The sequence below is a fragment of the Petaurus breviceps genome, unplaced genomic scaffold, assembly GCF_028583685.1.
Source record: "Petaurus breviceps papuanus isolate PSGF00001 unplaced genomic scaffold, PetGlider_PUasm1.0 90825, whole genome shotgun sequence".
In the NCBI taxonomy this organism is placed as follows: Eukaryota; Metazoa; Chordata; class Mammalia; order Diprotodontia; family Petauridae; genus Petaurus; species Petaurus breviceps.
Genome location: NW_027187353.1, coordinates 11,870,556 through 11,883,675, shown reverse-complemented (window position 1 = coordinate 11,883,675; position 13,120 = coordinate 11,870,556). Strand labels below are relative to the sequence as shown.

General features: G+C 40.8%; 2 protein-coding genes across 12 annotated transcripts in view; one reads left to right on the top strand and one right to left on the bottom strand.

Annotated features, from left to right (window-relative positions):
• Positions 1 to 1,617, top strand: part of ZFAND4 (zinc finger AN1-type containing 4) — a 61,470-nt gene extending 59,853 nt beyond the window's left edge. For 3 of the 7 annotated variants that reach the window (XM_069071317.1, XM_069071319.1, XM_069071320.1), the window contains exon 9: positions 1 to 1,615. This exon is cut by the window's left edge and continues 1,624 nt beyond it. The gene's annotated coding sequence lies outside the window, so the exon portion shown is untranslated. The other 4 variants (XM_069071321.1, XM_069071322.1, XM_069071316.1 and 1 more) reach the window with 4 other exon arrangements.
• Positions 1 to 13,120, bottom strand: part of LOC138148586 (uncharacterized) — a 31,038-nt gene that overhangs the window by 11,349 nt on the left and 6,569 nt on the right. The gene's annotated exons all lie outside the window — the stretch shown is intronic.

Genomic DNA, 13,120 nt, shown 5'->3' with positions numbered 1-13,120 from the left:
ACTGCAGAACCTCCCAGCATTAGATCTAGGACAGTTGAGCATGGATGCCAGAGACCAATGGTTTTCTTGACATACAGATGTGGAAAGTCCATAGAATGGACAATAAATGCTGGAAGGACTTGGATGCAGCTTCCTGTTTACAATGCCAGGTTTAGTTTTCAATGGCTTCATCTGTGTCCCATCAGAGTTTCTTTTCATAACTAACATGTTCCTGAGAATAAAGCTGATGAACTCTTTATCTGTGGGGCAAAAGTACTTTTTAGAAAGAAATAATAGATCCTATTTAATGAGGTATCAAAGGCTGGACTTGTCCTCTAGTACAAACCATGAAGAAGGTTATGTCTATTTTTGAGATGACACAAGGTTTGGTATAAAAATGCAAAAGACCTGATTCCATCCTGTGGAAGAAACTTCCCTTGGTAGCCTCAAAGAGGATAAACTTACAGTTACTTTGCCTCGCTGACCTACCCTTCGTGGAAAATAGTCACTTCCTCTTAGGTGTTTCTTTTTTCATTTTTAAGAGAAAATACTTTTCTTCATTTAATGAAAATATTGAATATTACTTTTTATAACTCCATTAGTAAATTCTGCTTTTTTTTTAATAGGAAAAGACATTGCTAGTAAAGATTTTATTTAACATGTATAAATGTAGGAAGCTAGAACCTCCAAACTGATTACTATAAACAAGATACAAGAATGACAGTAATATTTTAAATGTAGCTTCAATGTTCTGTGACCTTATGTGAGACTCTTCCCTAAACAATAAGCTATGAGAAGAACTGTGATGTTTTTTTCTTCCACAAGAAAAAAAAAAGAAAATAAGGTTCAAATACTTGGTTATGGGGGATTCAGTTTGAAAAAAAATTGTTGATTTTACTTTTTAAATTTCTGTACAGAAAAGGAAACTAGTTCATGCTTTGTGTATAATAAAATCTTAGCATTATATATGTGGTCACAAGCATTTTTAATAACATGAGAGAAAACTTTTATGAAACTTAGTTTTCTTTTTTGAAATATATATGTGTGTGTGTATCTATAGTCTTATATGACCATTTTATAAGGACAGTAGAAGTAAATAATATAAAGTCATCTTGAAATTGGTGGAGTGAACTTATAAGGGAACTGGGACACTTTACATTCCCCTCACCAGTACTAAAAGAAAAACTAAACTGCTAAAAAGCCAATTTAAGGAACTGAAAGTCACTCCAAATTTCAGTTGAACAAACTTTATTAGAAAATGAGAAAATTCAAGAAGAACTCACACAGTTTTTAAGTGACTGACTTATGAAACGAAACGACTAGAAGAAATATGGATGGAAAAGGAAACTATAAAATATCCTGAGAAATCCTCAAGTGGATAAATAAATGAATGACCCAAAGAATTTAAGGACATATACAAAGTAAAGATCAAGAGAAAATGTCTCACCTCATCCTCCAAGGAAAACTAGAGGATCTGTGGATGGAATAAAGAGCACAGACCCTAAAGTTGAAAACTAAATCACTGATAATGTGAGGAAGTGAAAGCACAGGCTTTAGAAAATAACTTTAAAATACGGAAATTATGTGGATATAAAGTAACAGATTAAGACACAATCTCAGAACTACTGTCATAGAGACAAAAAAAAAAAAACCCAAAACATGAACACCATATTCCAAAAATATGATTTAAGGAAAATTGCAGAACTATTAAAATAATTTCTAGATTATGCATATATAATGTCAAAGAAGAATAGCTTAAAATGTGTCTCCCAAATATGTTATTAAACTTAAGCATAATAATGGGGCGGGGGGATTATGCATGCTACAAGAAGACACGTGACATGGCAAAGAACATCAGTCAATAAATGCAACATCATTTTTTCCAGGAATGGCAAGGGAGATTTGAGATACACTATATATAAACTTTTTAAAAAACCCAAGGACTGCAAACCTAGAATCAGCTTTCCAGCAAAACTCAATATGGTATTCAATGACAAAAAAATTTTTACTTAATGTAAGAAAAAGTTTCCCAACAATTACAGGGACCCCAAAGAGACCTGCCTTGAGAGACAGTCTTTTATAAAAAGAAGTTTACAAGATTGGATGGCTCTTCAATGATAATCTATATCGTAGAAGGGATACCAGCTTGGCCTTGGGTTTTTGCTTCTAACTTTTGAAATATATTAATGGTCATAGATCGATGCAATACCAAGCAACATGTCAATATGCCTCTTCATGGAATTAAATAAAATGGTAACAAAATTAATGGGGAAGAAAATGAGCAAGAATTTCAAAAAGAGCTAGCAAAAAAAACTGTCCCTACCAGATTACAAAATTTATGTAGTAATGATGAAAAGCAGTCCTGGACATAGAATACAAAAACAGAACATTAAATGAGCATTTACTAGGCACCTATACATAGATAAAATAGTCCAATTAATTTCTATGGATAGGCCACTAGCTACTGGGACACAGGGGGAGGGTTGGGGTGTCAGGATAGGCCATCCAATTGAGTGAAGAAAGTTCAGGAGTCTACTAAATGAAAGTTTACAATCTGGTTCCAACCTACCTTTCCTCTCTTATAGTACATAACCATCATCACATAATCTGTAGTCTAGCTCAGGAGTTTCCAGCCTGGGATACACATAACCCATGGGCTAGGAGGAATTAAGAGGATACATGGAATATTCAGTAAATATATTAAACATGGGTTCCCAAAGTGGACAATACTGCCCTCTGTGGGGGTCACCCCCACTGGTAAGATCCAGGGAGGGCAGTAGTAGCCTTCAGAGCAATTGGGAGGCATTGAATAAAAATAAAGGGGCAGTGGAAGCATAAGGAAAGGAAAAGATTTTGAAAAACTAAAAGTTTCATCTGTCGTGTAACAGTTGCAAGTTATATGCAAGTTATAACCGATCAGTGGTCAAGTACACCAACAGGTCTTAACAAGAAAGTGTTGGCAGGCAAGCATGTCACGAAGTCCAGCATACATCAATAGGAATATGTGCGTGTAATGAGTTGTGTACAATATGATACTATATTAACACAATGCAATATTGTATCATCAAAATTTCAATGCATAAAAACCCACAAATTTGTAAAAAAATTATTAAATTTAAGATGTATCATTTTAAAAATATATACTTTTTTTAAATGATGCAAATTTTAAAAACTGTTAAAGGGTTAAAGAAGGTTGATTTTCAGGGGGAAGGTGAGTTATTTTGTATTAAAAGGAGAATAGGTCAAATAAGTGTGGGAACTTCTGATATTAAACTGAATAGGGATAGTGGTATTAGTGAAAAGGTGAGTTGGAAAGAGGTATAGTGAGGAGAAAGGGAGAAGGGTAGAAAATGGATGAAAGAACATCTGAAAATTTTGAGTCAGCTGGAATAATTCCTACTTGCCCAAACTAAATAAGAAAGGTTTGGATACAAAACCCTTCATGTACTAGAGAAACTCAGTAATAGTCCAGGGAAAGCTTAGCTAACTGAGCTCCACAATAACCTGTAACTGAACTGATTTCCAATCAATGAAGTTACAACCTTTTTGATGTTGAAGCATATCCCAGTTTTACTAAACATGCTCACAAAGCCTAATTTGCTTTATTATAGCTTATCTTTGTGCATCATGATCTTTGTGCATCATGCAGGCTATGAGGGTGTTAACCTGAAAGTTTGATTAAAGGAGGCAAACAGGCTAGGAGATATACATTTATATCATTTATTCCCTTAAAGCTAGCAGATACATGCTGCACGGAGCCAGAACCTAAGTTCTGACTGCCTGAACAAAAGAATGAGAAGACTTAAATACATTTTAGAACCATCCCAATTCAGGGTGGCTGTGTCGCTCAAATTTATGATCTCCATAAATGTTTAATCATTGTATGAGAAAGGAATTTTCTTAATTGGATAGGTGGTACATACAGTAAAATAAGAGAGTTGACAAAGTATCAATTGAAACTATGACTCAGGATATCTGTGTTTTCCTCACCATTAACATGTCATAATATATGTCCAAAAAAATATTAAGATAAGGAAAAAATCCCATTATTCAAAGTGTCTTGGGTTAAGGGTTTCATCCTTCATGTCCATAAAGTCAGCCCTGTCTGGCTTTGTTGACAGAGGAAGAGGGATTCCCTGAGTTTACTCAGACAACAAAGAAGCTGTTAGGTTCAGGCTCTTCTTCCAGTTGATTAGTCCAGGCCCTGGCCCTTATTGAGGTTATTAAATAGATATTAAATGATTATCAAGTGTATCTCTTTCAAAAACTACTGAAAATAAAAGTATCTGTTTACAAGAGAAAGGATCTTTCACTATCACCCTCAACAACTGATGCTGCAAGTTATGTTGCAAATAGTTTTCCTTGTGAAAAATCAATCTATTATACACATATACATGGTATAATGCATACATAAACTTTGGAATTTCTTTCCCTTCATGTTAATTAGGGTTATGGTAAGGTTTACTGAAAGCCAAGGGGTATGTGAACTGAAAAAGGCTGGGAAGCCCTGGCCTTCCTACACTGGCCCTGCTCTTGCTTACACGTGACAGCTCTCCCCAGTCCATGCCTTGGACAGGCAGTCCTCCATCCCTGAGGGACTCCTCTTAGACGCACTAATTTGCTTCAAAGCTCAGTTGGATGTCACCTCCTATGTGAGGCCTTTTCTGCTCATACCCCATGCCCAGCTGCTTGTACCTTTCCCACAAAACTACCTTTTGATTTTGTATCTTCTTAGGTATATAATGGTATATCTCTGGGTGGAATGTCAGGTTTTTGAGAGCAGGAATTGTGCCCCCTGCACCTGGCACTAGTAGGGGTTTAATGCTCATTGATAGATTGACTGATTGAATTCACTTCGTCCTAAATCTGATGGACTTCTCCCTCCTGCCCCCAGTAGTCTAAATTAATAGGGTTTTCTTGTACCTTTTACCATATTGCTTTAGTCTTTACAGAAAAATCTGACATATTCTTGGTTGATAAATACTATTTATAGCTAATGTTTGATTATTCAGAAAGTAATTAGTATGAGGTTATATATATATACATATGTGTGTGTGTGCTTCCATGTGTGTGCATGTGTGTGTAAAGGTACTTGATAGCAGATTAAACCCAAACAGTACTCTAATAGTTCTGTTTTTTCCCCTGGCTAACTTGTTTAGCCAAGATAGCTCCTTCCCCAAATACTCCTGAGTGCTGAATCCATCTCCCTTGAGGTTCTTCAGGTTTATGTTGAAATCTAGACACTTGTAGGGCATCTAACAGTTGAGACAGAGAGACAGAGACAGAGACAGAGAGAGAGAGAGAGAGACAGAGAGAGAGAGAGAGAGAGAGAGAGAGAGAGAGAGAGAGAGAGAGAGAGAGAGAGCAGGGAAAGGCTATTTAAGAGGATCTAACGTGATTCTGTCAAGTCCCACTTCCCTGCTTAGTACTGCTCTGCCAGCCAGCAGACAAGAGCTTCCCCTTTCTCCTGCTCTGCCTTTTCTGCTTAGGTCACCAAGAAGCTATCCACATCAGAGGTTCAAACCTTAGTCCCCTTGGAGGGGGGACTGTCTGAAGGACAGGTTCAGTACCTTTTAGGTTAGCCCAGACTGCATAGAGTGAAGCCTTTAGATACTGTTCCTATCACAACAGCCAAAGTCCAGGGTGAAATGCCCCACCTAATACCAAGGCCAGAAGCATATGACCACTCTATTCCTACTGAGTGCCAGCAGCACAAAGACTCAGGAATACTCTTGGGAGGATGGTATCTGGCTAGTTACACAAGTCAGTTCTTTAAACCAGGTGAACAAGAGAGATGTACCATGAGCTGATCTGACAAGGTATTCCTAGATAAGTCATCATCCCCGGTAAAACTATTAGGCTTCCAATGTGCTTTACAACAGCCCTGGGAGGGAAATGCTATTATCCCCATTTTACAGATGAAACTGAAGCAGACAGAGGTTAAATGACTTGCCCAGGGTGTAGTGGATAACTTCCAGTAACTGAGGAAAAACAATCTGAGCTGTTTGATTTATTAGCAAAACAGGCATAATAAATGGGTCTAAAGACTCTCCAATCAAGTCCAAAGATCTTGAAGAGACAGATTTTTTTGTGTATTAAAAACAAGACCAATTAATTAAAATAAAATAGGATACAAAATTAGATGATCTGATTTCTAATTGAAAATTAGGGGTTTTCCAAGTTGGGAGGGGTGAAGAGTGCCCTTCAGTAGAGTTAAGAGACAGGGTCTTTCTTTTCCCAGAGCTGAGAGATGCTGATTAACTGCATCCACCTGCATTTATGAAACAACAGATGGCCTATTATACCAGCTAGTTTCCCATGGATGATTTGCAGAAACACAACAAGATGGTGGATGATACAAGTAGCATCATGAGATGGGGTCAAGGTTCATGAGATAGAATCTGACAGGTTCTCACACCAACCAACTCCATTATCTAACTGACCCTCACTCTCATCACTTGCTCCACAGCCAGTTAGTGTCTGGAGTCAAACTTGACCTCAGATCTTCCTGACTCCAAGCCCAGGGCTCCACCCACTGCACCACTTAGTTGCCACAATCATATTCTTACCTGACAGCTACTGATACAGTTGTTGCTTTGGGGGATAAGGCATTTTAGGTTTGCCCAAGAGGACGCATCATCGCGTCCTGACAACAGGTTTCCCCCCTGGCTGAGCATGCTTCTGTAACAAGGTTAGACATTAGCAGCTTCTGGTCGACACTGCCTCTGAGCCGAGGAGCTTGGTGCTCACCCCCCACCCCCATAACAGAAGGCACATCCCAGTTACACGGGCTGCACACAGTAGTAAGAGCACCTGATCTGCCAGCTGCCTCCCTGAGTGACTCTAGGCAAGTCACGAAAGATCTCTGGTCCTCAGTTTCCTTCACTTACAGAACAAGAGGATTGGACTAGATCACCTCTGACATCTGTGACGGCTCCAAACCCTTTCACCTCCAGAACTCTCCCCTTTCTTCCAATAGTGAGTGTCCTAGTTTGCCTACTCTTTCAGGGGGGCCAGCTTTCTCTCCACCCACCTTCTCACCAGCTGCCTCACTAAGGAGTTTATCACCTCTCCCTTTCCATTTCTGTGACCATAATCAAATAAATACTGCTGTTCTTCCTAGGAAGGCTGTGTCAGTATATACTCTCCTACATTAACTATCCCTGTGATTTTTTTAATCAATAAATTAACCCATTTATTGTTGGACTATGGGCTACAGATATTTGATAAGAAGATTTTACTGGTCTTTCAATTCCTTCAGTCTTCTGATGGCACATTTGACTGTGACTACAGAGGTGGTATTGTAGGTCCATGTACCACCAGATACTGTTTTCATACAGGATGCACCATGCCAGACACTCACAGTCTGTCTCTTCATTTTGGTCTTGCCACAGAAGGAGCAGGTTGTAAGGGTTATGGGATTTAAAGATCTTCCATGCCCCATTGGACTTGCTGATGTAGCAGGAAGGGGCGGAGCAATAGGAAGCGGAAGCCAAGCTAGAGTTCCTGCGGTGGCTAGCAGTGGTGGCAACGGTAGCGGCAGCAGCAGAGGCAGCTCGAAGCCCTTTTTGAGTCAGCCAGAATTTCTGCTAAGGACTCCTGCTGAGGACTGCCAGGGGCCGGAGCTGCTGGGAGCACGATTCCTGGACGCCGGGTGGTTGCTGTGAGTGGGGAGAGAAGGACCTTTGCCTGAGGTAGCCTGTTCTGTTTTAAAGGCTTGAGAATGTGGGTGCTTTCTACTTTATCTACCTGTGCCAATTTCATAACTACTCTGATGGCTTTCACTTTCTGGTTTGGGGACTCAGTCTTTTGGTATTTTAATAAATTTTCTAGCTTATTCCCCCATATAGCAAGCCTGATATATTTTGTGATGGATAATTACATCAGCATATCTGTAATTTCCATAGGCATTGTGACTATGGCATTGCTGATACACAGGTATGCTTGGCATGCTGGATAATTTCAAGTTTCTTCACCATTTTTCTGAGGGATGCACCATACCGTGTTCCATATTTAACAACAATTCTGAACTTCTTGGTGCATTTAGCCACCAAGTTGTGGAGCCAGAGCCCAGAGAGCATCTCTAATCCTCCCTGGTCACAGCTTCCCCGTATGCACTGTTTTCTATGTACTGTCTCCTTCCTTGAAAACATTAAGTTCCTTGAGAGCAGAGAAAGCCTTTTCTTCTGTATTTGTGTAATGGAGAACTAGTTGGCCACTGAGTCAATTCCTTAAGGGCATGTGCAGAGTATTCACTGATACAGTTCCCCAAAGAGAAGAGGCTAGAGAGGGAGCCTACTTCCAAGGAAGTTTTTAAGGAGTAATGGAAGCATCTTGGAAAGAGATAGGGCATACACAAACAATCTGTAACTGGTTCCTGTCTGCTAACAACATGGGGAGAAGGAACGTCTTTGACTGCATGCCCTACATAAGGAGAACTGGGGGAGAGAGGGAAAGAGGGGAGGAAGGAGGGAAGGAGAGAGAGGGAGGGAGGAAGGGAAGGAGGTGTTGTGGTTTAAACCCAGGGACGCCCAAAACTGTTGAGGTGGGGGCTTTGCCCACCCAAAAACTGTTGCAATTTCATGATGTTTTGTGGTGGAACCATCTCAAAGAATTCAGAGTCAGACCACGTCTAATCCAAGTACAGGAATTTATTGAGATAGATGCCTCTCATGAAGTGGGCTAAGTTCCAAGAACAAGCAAGGAAAGATTAAGTACAGACTGCGTGCCAGGTACTGTACTAAGTGTTTTACACATATAATCTCATTTGGTCATCTGTCTAGAGGGGTCAAACCCTGCAAGAAAGGTGCTATTATTATTGTCATTTTACAGACAAGGAAACCTAGGCAAATAGAAGTTGAATGACTTGCCCAAGGTCACATGGCTAGTAAAAGTGTATGAGATCATATTTGAACTCAAGTCTCCCCAATTCTGGGCCCAGCTCTCTATCCACTGGGCCACTTAGCACAGGGCCATTGATGGATCTTGGAAATCCACTTATAACAAACTAATATCAACCCAGTAATAACTACTCTTTGGTTTCACTCATTCAACCAGTTCTTAAAACACTTAATATTTTATTTGAGAGTCACAACAACCATGTGAGGTACGTGCTATTATCTCCTTTTTGCTCATCAAGAAAATGAGGACAAAGGGGCGGCCAGGTGGCTCAGCGAGTAACAGCACTGGTTCCAGTGTCAGGATGACCTGGGGATCAAATCTGGGCTCAGATACTTAGCACCACACCCAGAAATAACTGGCCGTGTAACCTTGAGCAAGTTACTTAACCCTGATTGCTTTAAAAAAAAAAAAGAAAAGAAAATGAGTACAAAAGGTTAAATGACTTGGCCATGCTGACAAAATAAGTCTGAGGCAGCATTTGAAAACAGGTCTTTTTGGTTGAAAATCATCTCCTTGAAGATGGTAGAATACAACAGGACTTCCACGCTGCTCCCACTTCCACCTCCTCCAATTCATGTAAAAAATGACTCTAAACAAACTTTGGAGCTACAGTACCCACAAAATGACAGAGAGAAGCTAACTTCCCACTGAAGACAGTCTGGCAGGTCGGCAGGAAGGGGACCGTGCAGCACTCTGGGAGCTGAGCCCAGCCCCGTGTGAGCTGGAGGTTTTAGCCTCAGGGTGGCCACAACCAGCCACCAGCTGCAGGGACTTCAGCAGCTGTGGCAGTTTCCAGAATTATCAACCCATAGATGCTAAGGACAAAGTAAGAAGTCAGTGCAGTGTGGACTCTGAACCAGTGTAGTAGTAAGCACCACAGCGTCCCCAGGGTGGCTGCCAACACAGGTTCCTGGATCTGCTTTGATAAAGGAAAGCAACTCAAAATGGGTTAACAAGCTTACTTTAATCAGTCAAATATGTATCGTTTATCTAGTTCAAGGGAAAAAGGTCAGCACCCTGAACTTCAGATATACAGACAGAATTATCAAGACAGAGAAACAGATCAAGTAGACAGGTTTCCAAACTGTCCAACCATTACATCCATACCAAATCAACATCTGGGTTTTTCAAAGCCGGGGGGCTCTCAACAACAGCTTCCCAGAGTCTCATCTGATCAAATCATAGAACACTTCTCAAAGTGAGCCCCAAAACAAAGCCTCAAATCAGGGTTTATATAGCCTTCTCCTGGCTCAGAGAATGTAACAACCTTCTGGACCCACTGGCCAATCAAAAAGTATCTACTGAAAAACAAGCCTCCCACCCCAGGCTCCAGGTGCCCTTTAGCCTAGGGACAGGGAAGATCTTAAAAATCCACATTCCCATTATAACCTGGAGTTCAGGAGTATGGTCGGGTCTTTACCCCCCCCCCCCCCCGGAGAAGTGTCTGAGGCGCCGCGGCCATGCAGGCACCACCATGTGGCTGCTTCAGAGCTCCTGGTCTGCAGATTGTAGGGGGACCAAGAGACCAGTCTGAGGGGTAATCACTCTTGCTTTAACCTGCTTGGATCTGGATTGCAGTCTAGGGTGGAGGTCCTGGGGCGCTTGGACAGTTTGCCAGAGCATGGGGAGGCTTCAGAGAGGGAACCCAATTAATAGCTCCAGCAGCTGTGAAAACCCCAGTGATTGGGAAAAAGCTCCCCTTTCTAGTAGCAGAGTTCTACTGTGGCAAAAAGCTCAAAAGTCAAGTAATTGAGTGGCAACATGAGCAAAAGAGGGAAGCAAGGCAAGCATGGTAATCCGACTTTGGACTCCTTTTGGGGGGACAAAAAGGATCAAAGCATGGAACAGGAGGAAGACAGCAAAGTCAGAACTCCTGCACCAGAAGCTTCCAAGAAAAGAATAAGCTGCTTGGAGGCCATAAAGGAGCTTAAGAAGGATTTTGAAAACCAAACAAGAGAAATGGAGGAAAAATTGGGAAGAGAAATGAGAATGATGCAAGAAAATTATAAAATGAGAGTCAACAACCTGACTGAAGAAAATAATACCTTAAAAAATAGACTAACTCTGTTATGTGGTTAGGTATGCCATGGATACATTTGAGCATTGAGAACTGGGCTGGCGGTTTGTGGCAACTCCAGCAGGGCCTGGACGCCGGCCCCTCTGGCTATGGGCTGCTCACCAAGCTGCCAGACTGGTCCTATGCAGATGGTAGATGTGCTCCCCCAATGAAAGGCACAGAGGGAAAAGTTTGCGAGATGAGTCGTGCTGCTGTCCCAGGAAATGGATGCAGGAATGAAGACATGGGAGAAAAAGCAGCAGGAGAAACAGCAGGAGGAGGAAAAGAAACAGCAAAATATGCTCAAGCCCAAAGGGGCTTTAATGAAGGACCCATGAATCAATAAAGCAGACCTCCTCCTCCTCCTCCAAAAAAAAATAGACTAACTCAAATGGCAAAAGAGGCTCAAAAAGGCAATGAGGAGAAGAATGCCTTAAAAAGCCGAATTTTCCAAATGGAAAAAGAATCTCAAAAGGCTCACTGAGGAGAATCACTCCTTCAGAATTAGATTGGAGCAAATGGAAGCTAGTGACTTTATGAGAAATCAAGATACTATTAAACAGATCCAAACAAATGAAAGAATAGAAGGCAATGTGAAATAACTCATTGAAAAAAACCACTGACCTGGAAAATAGATCCAGGAAAGATAATTCAAAAATTATTGGACTACCTGAAAGCCATGATCAAAAAAAGAACCTAGAAATCATCCTTCAAGAAATTCTCAAGGAAAATTGCCCTGATGTTTCAGAACCAGAGGGCAAAACAGAGGTTGAAAGAATCCACCAATTACCTCCTAAAAAAGATCCCCAAAAGAAAACTCCTTAGGAATATTATAGCCAGGTTCCAGAGTTCCCATGAAGCAGAAAATATTACAAGCATCCAGGAAGAAACAATTTGTATATTGTGGAAAAACAATCAGGATAACACAGGATCTGGCCGCTTCTACACTGAGAGATCGAAGGGCTTGGATTATGATATTCCAGAGGTCAAAGGAGCTGGGATTAAAACCAAGAATCACCTACCCAGCAAAACTGAGTATCATGTTTCAGGGGAAAATATGTTTTTTTCATGGAATAGAGGACTTTCAAGCATTCTTTTTTTTTTTTTTTAAAGCAATTGGGGTTAAGTATCTTGCTCAAGGTTACACAAGTATCAGAGCCTGGATTCAATCCCAGGTCATCCCAACTCTGGGGACAGTGCTCTTACTCACTGCGCCATCTGGCTGCCCCTAAGCAATTGGGGTTAAGTAACTTGCTCAAGGTTACACGGCCAGGTGTTTCTGGGTGGGTGTTAAATGTCTGAGCCTGGATTCGATCCCAGGTCATCCCGACTCTGGGGCCAGTGCTCTTACTCACTGTGCTACCTGGCCGCCTCTCTTTCAAGCGTTCTTGATGAAAAAACCAGAGTTGAATAGAAAATTTGACATTCAGATACAAGAAGCAAGAGAAGCATGAGAAGGTAAACAGGGAAAAGAAATCACAAGGAACTTATCAAAGTTGAACTATTAACATTACTACATGGAAAAACAATAATTGTAATTTATGAAACTTCTCAGTATGAGAATAGTTGAAGGGAATAGAAATGTGTATATATATTTATATGTATACATACATATATGTCTATATAGGAGGGTATATGGACATATGAAAACATATGTGAGTGTTTGTATGTATATATATGTGTGTATGTATATATACATATACATGTATATATGTGTACAGGTATACTTAGAGGGCATAGGACCAATTTAATAGGAAGGGATGATACTTAAAAGGTGAAATTAAGAGGTGAGAGAGGAATATAATGAGAGGAGATGGGGAGAGACAGAATGGGGTAAATTATCTCATATAGAAGAGGCAAGGGAAAACTGTTACAATGGAGGGGAAGAACAGGAAGGCAAAAGGGAATGAGTCAACCTTATTCTCACTTAATTTGGCCTTGGGAGGGAATAATATACACACTAAATAGCATATCTCACCCTACAGGAGAGTAGGTGGGAAGGGGATGAGAGAGGGGATGATGGAAGGGAGGGCAGGCTGGGGGGAGGGAAGTTGGAAGCACCCAGTTTTAAAAAGGGATGGGATTAAAGTAGAGAATAGAACAAATAGGGGGTGGGATAGGACAGAGGGAAATAGAGTCAGTCTTTCACAATATATCCACTATGGAAATGTTTTGCACCTATAC